Source organism: Spermophilus citellus (genome assembly GCF_964194105.1).
Source record: "Spermophilus citellus genome assembly, chromosome: 8".
NCBI classification, from domain to species: Eukaryota; Metazoa; Chordata; class Mammalia; order Rodentia; family Sciuridae; genus Spermophilus; species Spermophilus citellus.
In genome coordinates, this window is record NC_138189.1 from 114,154,415 (window position 1) to 114,166,589 (window position 12,175).

Below are 12,175 nucleotides of genomic sequence, written 5' to 3' on the forward strand. Positions count from 1 at the left end.
TAACACCAGAAAAAGCTCCTTGATCCATTTTGAGTTAAGTTTTGTGCATGGCGAGAGAAGGGGATTCAGTTTCATTTGAAGAAAGGAAGAAATAACTCAATAAATAAAATAAGCAAAGGAACAGAAGCAGTATTTCACAGAAGAAATACAAATGGTCAAAAAAAAAAAAAAAAAAGAAAAGAAAAAGAAAGAAAAAATGTCCAAAATCTCTAGGACTTAGAGAAAGGCAAATTAAAAACTACACTGAGATCTGATCTCACTCCAGTCAGAAAGGCAATTATAAAGCTTACAAGTAACAATAAATTTTGGCAAGGATGTAGGGGAAAAGTTTCACTCGTATATTGCTAGTGGGACTGCAAATTGGTGCAACCACTATGGAAAGCAGTATGGAGAAAACTTGGAATGGAGCCACAATTTGACCAGTTTTACCACTCCTTGGTTTATCCCCAAAGGACTTAAAATCAGCATACTCCAGTGACACAGCCATATCAATGTTTATTAGAAGCTCAATTCAACTGCCCTTCAACTGATGAATGCATAAAGAAATGTGGTATTTATACACAATGGAATATTTTTCAGCTATAAAGAAGAATGAAATTATGGCATTTGCCAGTAAATGGATGGAACTAGAGACTAGCATGTCAAATGAAATAAACCAATCCCAAAAACCAAAGGTCAAATATTCTCTCTGATATGCAGATGCTAACACATAATAAGGGAGCAGGAGGGAAGAATAGAAATTCATTGGATTAGACAAAGGGGAATGAAGGGAAGGGAGGTGAATTGGAATAGGGAAGACGGTAGAATGAATTGGACATAACTTTCCTGTGTTCATATATGAATATACAACCAATGTAACTCTACATCACATACAACCACAAGAATGGGATCCTAATTAGATTAAGTAATACTCTATGTATTATATGTCAAAATACACTCTATTGTCATGTATATCTAAAAGGAACAATGAAAAAACTTCAAATTTTCAAAATAACCTCTAATATTTAATATCTACAATGATAAAAAATCAATATGGTGATTCTTGATATTCTTTGTAGAAAACTATATTCTTTTGTGTAACAAAGAATAGACAAACAGGGTTTTTAAAAATAGAAAGTACAAAATTATGAGATATATTTTGGTGAGCAGTTGTAAAAAAATAAAATAAATAAAATGAAATGGAGAAAAAAAGAATATACCAGGCAGGAGGATGGCAAGGTTGAGCCTGGCTTCCTCCATTTATCAAGGCCATGTTTCAAAATAAAAATTAAAAATTAAATAAAATGGCTGAGGATGTAACTCAGTGGTTAAATCTTCTGGATTTAATCCCCAATACTTCAAAAAAAAAAAAAAAGAAAGAAAAGAAATTTACCAGAATGAAGATATTAAACATGTCCATTGAAATTAAATATAGCAGCATACTTCTGTAATGATCTTTGGGATAATGCACTTCATGTTTTTTGAAAGAAATCTATACCACATATTTTTTTTAAATTATTACTAGTGAGAAATATGCATGTTTTTCTAATCACCATGCTTACATGTATCAATCTTCTCTCAGAACATTAGGAACATGGTGAAATAACCATTTGTTAAAAATCACTGTATTTATTGGGAAATCAAGTGCCACAAAATAAGTTAGACCACTGCATTTAATATTACTTAAAATTGTAATATGCAGAGTAATTGTCTATTTATTATCTTTCTCATTAAAGGTTTAGCATTTTGAAGATGAAACTAGAAAATATTGTTACAAATGTTAATCATTTCAGACCATTATATTTCAGAATGAATCATACACAGTGTTTGTATTTTTTTCTCCGAAAAACAGAGTCTAGCTAATATTCAAATTATTTTGATTTCTGAAAACAAGGTTTTGGAAGAGAGAATTCATGGTATGACCATAGCTTATTCAGACATTATTTTGGTATATATGATTAACCAAAATATTGAATATATTTTAGTTAAAATTTAGGACAATTAAATTTGTATTCACATTTAATTTACATTTAATTTTGACTTCTTCTAAATATTTGAGAAAATTTAAGATCATCTACAATTTTTGTCCCTAAACATAAATATCTAAAATATTATTAGAAAGATCTTATTTTTTTAAAAAAATGTATACAAGGCATACAGACATTTGACTTTAATGCAATGAGAAAATAAAGGAACAATTCGGATAATCAAATGACTAGGCTATACAATTGATTAGCTCTGCACTTTGAAAAATATAACATGAAGTATTTCCTTAGTATTTTTCCCAATTGCTTTCAAGAAAAGAAAATTAGGATGTGAGTTTTTCTAGGAGATAACCTTGAAACAGAAGAAGAGCCTGCCTCTTACAATTATATATGTATTGATCAGAATTTCAATGGATTTTTCTAAAATTGCTTTTGAATTAAGTTTTTCTAAAGTTGAACATTATCCAGATTTCTTCTCTGGTAATACCACTGCAATTTTAAGAGTGAAGGAGATTGAGGTGGCATATGTTTGTTTGAACCACTTTGACCCCTGGAGAGAGTCTACTTTGGAGGTTAGTATGATATGACAAAAAAGTCAAGGGCTATGGAATTCAGTTTAGTTAGACATGCAAGCTATGTGTCCTTGGCAAATTACCTTCTAGTCTATGAAAGAATAAAACACTAACTTCTTTCCCAGTCTGTTGTGAGATGAAAATGAGTGTTATATACTAAATGTGTCCTCCTTAAATTTATATGTCAAAGCCATAACACCAAACGTGAAGTGATGGTGTTTGGAGGTGGAGCCTATAAGTGGTAATTAGGTTTAGATGAGGTCATGAGGGTGGCCCCCTATGATGGGATGAGTGTCCCTAAGAAGAAGAAGACACCAAATTTCTCTACCATCTGAGGACACAACAAGAAAGTGCACTTCTTCAAGACCCTCACCTGGAACTGATTCTGCTGGCACCTTGATCTTGGATTTTTCAGCCTCCATAATTGTGAGAAATAAATCTTTTATTTGAGTCTTCCCCCCAAAAGGTATTTTGTTACAGAAAACTGAGACTACTAAAGCAACAAAGCAATGTTTTGGAAAGAAGATGTAAGAGGCTTTTTTTTTTCTTGAATTATAAGAGGAAAAGGCAATTACATTAAACTAGAGAAGTTATGAGGCTACACTGAAAATGCCATGGAAAAAACCAGTATTTCATTACTGTAATGTAAAGCACCTGAGATAAGTTACTTACAAAGAAAAAAGGTTTATTTAGGCCACAGTTTTGGGATCAATAGCTTGGCACCTAAGTCAGCTTAAATCAGGTGAAAGCCCCATGGCAGATAGTAGATGGTAGATGGTAATGGCAGGAGTGTGCTTTGGCAAGTGGTCACATCTTGAGCCAGGAAGCAGAGAGTTGATGGGCCAGGCTTGCTTCATTTATAAGAAGTGCATGAGAACTGCCTTTTAAGGGCATACCCTTAATGACTTTCAGATTTCCCATTAGGGCCCATCTCTCAAAGTTTCCATAGCACCTCCCAGTACTTGCCATCTCATATGAAACTGGAGATCAAATCTCCAATCATATGAACAACCTTTGGGAAATATCCAAATCACTGCACTTATATTCCAAATCATGTATTCAAATGGAAAAAATGACCCTGTATAGTTAAGTATTTTTATTGTACCTTAATTTTTGTTGTTGTTGTTGTTGTTGTTGTTGTTGGGAAATTCTCTAGATCATAGTGAACAAGTGGATTACCTCCATTGTTTTCCACATATAATGCAACTACAGGATGAGCTATTCTTACTTGTGCTGTACTCCTCAGACTAGAACTAGATTCTAGCAAAATTTTAAATGTATCATAAACAAATTGTCCATGGATATGTTTTTAGTTCTGTCTATTGATGAAACAACTTGACAAAAGAGAAAATTTTAAAAATAAAGATTTGATGATGGTGATGTATCTTAATGGAGAAGTGAACTTATTTTGTTTGGTTTTTGGTTACTTAGCTTCTTGCAATTATACTACAATGCAATTCATCTTTTGATAAAAACAAATACTAGTTTATATATTCTAACATCCCTGCTGTGCAATTACATAGAGCCTAGAGTTGACGTGACAAAGTTAGAACATGGGGGAAAAAAACAAGAAATTTTTAAAAAGTTTTAATTCTAGAAGTAGCAAATTTCTAAAATATCGTGTGCTTGAAATATTCTTATATAAAAATATATATGTTTATATGAAAATATGTAAAAACTGATAATAATGCCTAAATACAGTCAGATGTTAGAATGCAATAAAAATACTTTTAAAAATGAATCATGGCTACCTTTAAGCAGATACATTAGTGAGGAAAACTCTTCTAGACATTGGGAATGTGATTTAGTCACATGGGTGATAATCTTAGACACCAGATTTGTGTGCATCCCCTTTTCTGTTCAGCTGTCATGTATACTTGGTTCATCGGAGTCTTAGGACATTGTGAAGTACTTCCTCCTTCTGTAGCTTTTCAGATTACAAATTTCTAAACATGGTTCAAGATTACAAAAAAGGGGGTTGAGACTATTAAAAAATGTTGTGAGATTATAAGATTATGCCCATTATTAAAAATGACCACAGATATGGTTTACTATCCCTTGATAATGAGGAAGGTAATCATGACAGGGGCATAGAGAAACAGCACTTGCCATCCAATAACTGTTCCTGGTGTTTCAGTAACTAAATGATCAAGAAAGTACCTAGAAGGCTAATAGAATATGATCATATATTTCAGGGACATAGTCCTTAAATACCTAATAAGAAAGCAAAGTTTCTGGGAGAGGGAGTGTCAGTATTATCTCTATAGAGCATACAAGGTGAACAAAACAAAAAGGGAAATTTGAATTCAATAGGAGCTCAATGCTGAGAAAATAATACAATGGGTTTGGATTAAATATTGGAAAACAAATAAAACCCAGATCATAACCCCCAATTAAGTATGAAAACCTTTAGAAACAATTTAAATCATGTAAATATATAAATGCTTATAATTGTTTAAAGTTATCTGTCAGATAACTTTTATATATGTTATATATTATACTATATATACTGTATATATATATATATATATGAAATGCCTTGAATAATCTTTATCTCTAAGGCTCTTACCCTGAGCATACTGATCCTGCTAAATTTCTACCTTTCACAATACAGCATCAATTTCATGGTGTTGTTTGAACAAAGATGAGGGTGTTCCAAAAAAGGCAAAATAATTTCAGAGATAATCCATAGCTTTATGGTGACGCTGTTAGTGTATAAAATCATCTGAAAAAAAAATCACTGAGTTCAAAGAAATACATTGACATATGCCAGTCATTACAAAAGTGTGTATAGTTTATTTCAGGTAGAAACAGCTTTCCTTCAAGGAAGGTCTCTTCATAATTGTCCTTTAAAACACATTCTGGGTTTTGAAGAGACAGTTTGCAGCAGAAATTTTACAGGGTTACTTAGGGTTAGCTACACATATACATGCACAAAAGAAAGAAGAAGGAAAAGGCAAGACCACTGCTTCATCAGAAAAACAAGCACTTTTTCCCCTGGTGTCATGTCTTTGGATATGTACTGCCTTGGAGAGATGTATAAATCATTTTTATACATGGAACTGTCTTAGAAAACTAGAGATTTTAGTACAAAGATTTCAGTTTGCTGAAAGAATGCCCACATGCCATTATTAGGACAGAATATCTACACAAGAGGAACTTACAAAAGACCCCTGTCTTACAGTTAGTGATCTACATTAACACAGTGGGCTTACACCTTCTCCAGGCCTGAGATACACTGAGTATTACAAATAATATTATAACAATGCTGAAAATACTGATACAAAACTGCTTTAAGATGATATTTCCAAAAAATACCCCTCCTTTTAAAATTGAACAGTTTAGTCCAGGTTTTCTTTTGAATGTTTCAGCTTTAAAAAAGATTTTTCAAGAAAATACTAGTGTTTAAAACATCTCTTAAAATGTCTATTAAATGACAGATTTTCTTAAATAGATTATTTTTTACAAAGTATAATTCAAAAGTCTATATTCCAGGAAAACAAAACTATAAACTCCAAAAGTCCAAATCAAAAACATTATTTGTGATACATAGTTTTTCCATATCCTGGGAAAAAAAGCCTTGATTATTTTATCATGCTTATTTATTTACAGGTATAAAATATTCTAGCAATACACAGGAACTTTCAATACAAATCAAGCTGAATTCCACAACTAATAATTATATTTTTTCTATAATTTCTTAAATATTGTCCTGCCCCAAATGTATATCTGCATTAGTATTATAGTTTCTAAAATATGGTGGGAATTTTAGACAGCAGTCTCATTAAGTCAAGCAAATTGCAATGTGTGTTGTTCTCTTTTGGCAGAATTGCAAACATACAAAGAAAGAAGACGTTTGACAAATGTTTGTCTTGATGCACATGTCTTCTTTGGAAAATCGAAATTACAAGTACAAGATATTCTCTGTACTCCTTACTGACAATTCTAATAAAAGTTTGAAAATTTATCAAAGTTCAAGAGTTAAAAGTGGGAAGTGGGGATCTAATGGTTTTCCCCCCAAAGCCTAGAGCTCAAATACATTTTTATATTAGGAGATGCATTTCACATATAGCTTTGATTTAAGCAGGTTAGTCAGATGCCATGCTAAAACTGCTATCTCAATTTCCCTTTATTCATCTCATTTGTGCATGCTGATGGATTTTGTCTGTTAGAGAATGTAAGGGAAACAGATCATGCAGCGGGTATGACAGTTTCAATTTGCATGGACTCTACCTAATGTGGATATAGTTACCAGTTCTGATCTTTATATAAAAGAACTGCAGCCCTGATTCCCAATTGTCCTTTTAAAATTACTTATTTATGCATTTATGACTACCATTTATACTGCTCTATTACTATTAAACATGAAATTATTTTATTTAGATTTATTGATCTATCCCTTGTGCACTTAAGTATACAACATATTAAACCTTACTTGTCAGAAAGAAATATTTACCGTCAAATGAGTTTTAAATATTTCAGTTAGAAGTTTATTTCTAAGATCAAATTACCAAAATTCACATATATTTTCCTTTTTTACTAAATCTAGATGACTGCAGTCAGAGTATTGTATCCAGGAATAAAAAATTCACCTTCTGTTCCTCAATTCATAGTCTTATGGGTTGATATATATAAAGCAAAATAATGTACATAAAAATAAATGCACATTTAAAAATACAAGAAAAGGGAAGCAAATGAATATTTTTCTTAGAATACTTTATCCCTGAAATTTTTTAAAAATGTGATGATATGTTTAGGACAGTGATTCAAAGAACATGGGATGTCATGCCTTATGAACCATTTTTTAAAAATTCAGCTGACTTTACCACCTCACCATGTTATAATGTGGTACTTCTATATCAATAGCTAAAACTACAAGCAAAATTTTGTGACAATCAGAGCTGTTATTCCCTATTTACCTCACAATTACTCTGTCTGGAATCCTTTGTTAACTAGTCTAAATTAAAAATTTAAGGAATAAAACAAACAGTTCTCCACCCTGCCAATAGTATTTCAAACTTGAATGTATGTAATAGAGACAAACACATCTCTAGGATACAAACAAGCTTCATCCCTCAAATAAATACACCACCAAATATAAGACTTTAAAATCCTTCTGTTTTCCTCCTTCTATTAACTATGTAGTTTAATACTCTTTACAATTCCTTTACCTATTTATACTTCATATCTATTTTTACAGTAACACCATCAACACAGTGAACAGAGTGCTATTTGATATTATGTTCTGAAACCTCAATGCCTCAATACACATCAGTAAGTGATAGAGATAAAAGATCAATAAATTATGGACTATATAAACCAGCAAGATGGTCCCACTTATTATACATATACATAGTAGATTCTTCAAGGCCATTCAATCTAAATCAATTAACATGCTTAAACCCTCATTCTTCAAAATAAAAATAATTTTTAAAATCCCACGGGACTTTGTTTATGACTGAAAATAAATGTAATTAAAAGTACATGACAATTAAATATGAACTATGCACGAAAAACGTGAACCATCTTTATGCTACCCAGAGACACAAATGGGATGACTTAATTACCCATCCTGCTGGCCCAGAGTCTGAAGCTCAGTGGTGTGTAAATTGTGGTGCAGAAAAACATTCTTCCTGCTGTACATGTGTAAAGAGATTGGCCCTCTTGGTGGCTGTCCAAACCTGCCTGTAAAGGTTGAATGCTGGCGGCCCACAGCAGCCTGGTCCTTTGGTTTCTCTAACAGCGTGGAGAGTCCCTCTATCTTAGCTGTTGGCTTCAGGGAGCTCTGCCCAACAGTGGTTCGTAAATTTTGTGTAACTTCTGAAGTGAGAGTTTCATAAGTTCCTCTGGAGTGTTTGATAACTTCTGCTAGTTCCTTGTCTTTCAAGAAATTACTGAAACATAAACTTGATAGTTGACAGGCCTTGTTTTTGTAAGGGCTTGTCTGGTCGGCTGCTGCGTATCTAAAACGGTCCTCGGTGGGAGTATGGATTGCTTTTCTGTCCCTTGTGCTGAGACTTTGGCTCACAATTCGATTTCGATATGTAGCCTAGAATAAAATTCAGAGAGGGAAAGATGTTTTTAAGAACACATTCATAGCATACATAGAATGCAGAGTAGTATTTATACCTTGGTGCTCAAAACCTCAACTTCTCTGAGGTTGAGAAAAACATCAGTAGAAATTTCCATTACAGTAAATTTTTCTGTGCAATACTACTACTATAGTGGTTAAATGGTTAATTTACTATAAAAGGCATTTTGAAATTAATGTATCTAATTTCCTAAATTTAAATTTAATCTGAAAATATAGGTTATTTTACTAAGTAATGAATATTAATACATGAAGCAGTTATTTTGTGTTGGCTTAGTGTTTTACATTTTGAAGTACATTATTGAAGTATATACCCAGAGTGTTACTAGAAATGCATGTTAGACATGGCTTATTGAATCATGCTGTGTAGGAGGCAGAGTCAAAGCTGGTACTCAAATTCCTCTGAAGATTACAGTATCTTGGTTTAGAAAAATACATTGAAGTCGGAAATAAAACTAGGTGGCTCATTGTACAGGTGGAAGTAAAAGTGAAAAACATAATATGCTATAAAGAATGAGAAGAAAATTGAGAGAAAGAGGTAGGGGGAGAGAGAGGAGCTACCAAGGCGGCAGTAGATAGTACAGCATATGCTGAAGGAACCAGAGGAAATTTCTGCTAACTTGACATCCAAATGGCATACACTTTAAAATATCCATATTTTCATTTTCCCTTGAAAATTTGCAAATTTAATCTCTTCTTAGACCCCAGTTTGCTTATCCAGCCACCATCACTGTTGTATAATTAATATCACTAATTTGACATCAAACCAAAAAAAATAATTTTTAACTGTGAAACTTATTCTTCCCTGAGTATTTTCCTCTTACTAAAAGGTACTTATCAGGCTGACATCTTAAAATTATCTTTGTTTTGTCTGTTTTCTTCAGACCCTTTAAAGTCAAGTGCTTGCTACTCTACTGTGAAAATGCAATCTCCGGTCAACAAATTTCCTTAATATCTAATCTCCTGACCCAATGCTTGGCACATATCAAGCTTTTAACAAACATTTGCTGAATAAAGTTTATCTGTTAGTGATAATAATACATAATATGTACTTAATGTGTATTTTGTCTAGCATTCTGATAATGTTTTTATATAGTGGATCTTCATGAGAGTCTTTTGAAGTAGCTTCTCTTACTCCTTATGAGAATTTTCTTGGGGGTAAGAGCAATAAAATATTTCCATTCAATTTTCATTGTTAAGGAAGCTTGTAACTTACTCTTCTTTTAATTAGAGCTTTATAGTTATACATAGCCTTTGGGTTTATCTCAACAAACTCATACATGCATGGGAATCAATTTCAGTTCATGATCCCCCCTTTCCCCTTCTGTCTTCCCTCCCCTCTCCTATTCTCCTTCCTTTGCTCTACTAGACTTCCTTTCACTCATCTACTAATTTGTATTTGATTGGTTCTTTATGTTATTAGCTTTCTTTGTCTTCATGACTAATTTTCAGCACTCTAGGTTTAGGACATACTTGGAAATGTGAGCTTTTAATTTCTCTCCATCTCTGTGACAGGACCACAGATGTTTTCTTAATTGTTGAATTTGTTTCTAATGGATACTCAATCAACCTGTGTTCAGTTTCTGCAGCCAAATGCTAGACCATATCATGGGTACTACTTGAGAGTATCATGAGAAAAATATTTGGGGACAAAGGAGACATTAGTAAATCTATGATGAGAACACCAGCAGTGAAATGTCTTTTTCTAATAGTATTATTTTTAACTTCCAGACCATTATTATATACATTTATGGGGTACAATGTGATGTTTTGATATATGTATACAAAGGTAAATGTTTAAATAAAACTGATTAACATATCCATCATCTCTATTATTTATTTATTTTTTGTGGTGATCTTTTTTTTACCATGCCACTTAGGCAAGTTGAAAAGTTAGATAGATACTTCATATCCATTTCTCTAATATTACATTTTGGGACAAATTCATTTCCTTTCCTTTCCTTCCTCCTTCCTTCCATTCTTCCTTCCTCTGTTACTGGAGACTGAACACAGAGCACTCTATCACTGAGCTGCACTTGTAACCCCTTTTCATTATTTATTTTGAGACAGGGTCTTGTTAAATTGCTGAGGCTGGCCTTGAACCTGTGACTCTCCTCAAACTGCTGAGTTGTTGGGATTACAGGCATGCGACACAGTTCATTGTTCTCTTTATGCAATTGTTTTAGCCCTTCTGGGATGTATTAGATTGAACATACAGTTTTAATAAATTCATGTTAAAAAAGATCAAATAACTCAAGCCCACAGGGAGTGGGCTCTCAAATATTATATCAGGTGCCTACAAAATACACAAGAATCTACCACAGAAAATGAAAAATATCACTTGCAATTTTTAAAGAAAATACATATTTAAATCACTTATTCATATCTATTTCACATAGATTTTTTTTCATAAAGTTCTCTGTTTTGTTCACCATTAAGTGCAGGATTCATATGGAGATGGAAGATTGTATAGCCTAGGGATTAAAATTAAATTTATTAATTCACCTATTCGTATGGTAAATATTTATTGACTACTACTGAAGGGAAGGTGCTGCATAAATACTTGGAAATCATTCTGTTCAAGAGAGATCTAGATATTGCCTTCAGGCAGCTTAAAATTCAATGGGAGAATAAACTAGAATCACACATTTTCTAACTGAGTGACTATAGCAAGTCAGTCAATTTTCCTGTTTCCAATTTCCTCATCTGTGAAAGAAAGGTTTATATTTATACGTGTGTCTTTACACTGAATTTTTTTAATAGGTAAGGAACTATTGTGTGAAAAATACCTAACATTATATCTTGAACATACTTATCTTGGTAGCAGCCACAGTAATAATAATAACAAAAACAATATAAAGTGACCAATAGACCATGAAATTACTTTGATAGGTGTTTATTTCATCCTTCAGAATTTAAAGCACTCCTATCTAAATTTAAAATGAAAGTAATTTTCTCTAGAATGTTCTAATAATTTTATGTTTATTATTATAGTTTGGCTTCGAAGAACACAAATCTATAACAGATTTTACTAAGAAGTTTACTGGGAATTTTCTCTAAGCCAACCCCTATGGAGGAATGAAGAAAGCAGAGTCAGGCAGAGGGTGAGATTAAATTAATTTATCTCAATTGATGATAAAGGGAGGTCTGAATTTGGGATGGTTCTTCATAGTTCTCCCCAATTCAGGCAAGTAGTTGGGATTTTTTCTTGTAGTTGCAAATGGACAGAATGCCTTGATTTTATTTGTTTATTTTTATGTGATGCTAAGGATCAAACTTAGTGCTTCACCCATGCTAGGAAAGCACTCTGCCACTGAGCTACAGTGGCATCCCAAGTAGGTGGGAATTTTATATGTGTAAGTCAACCTGCTACTGAACTACTATGGACTCTGGTAAGGGCAATTCCCTATGGTGAATAGCTTTTCTTTTTTTCCCCCAGAGAAATTTCTAGAGAGGAATATCCTTGAGAGCTATCAATTGCCAACATTTTCAGCAAATGTGAAAATGAAAGCCTGAGTTCTGAAAGTGTGGAGTTCGGGTAGAGGGAG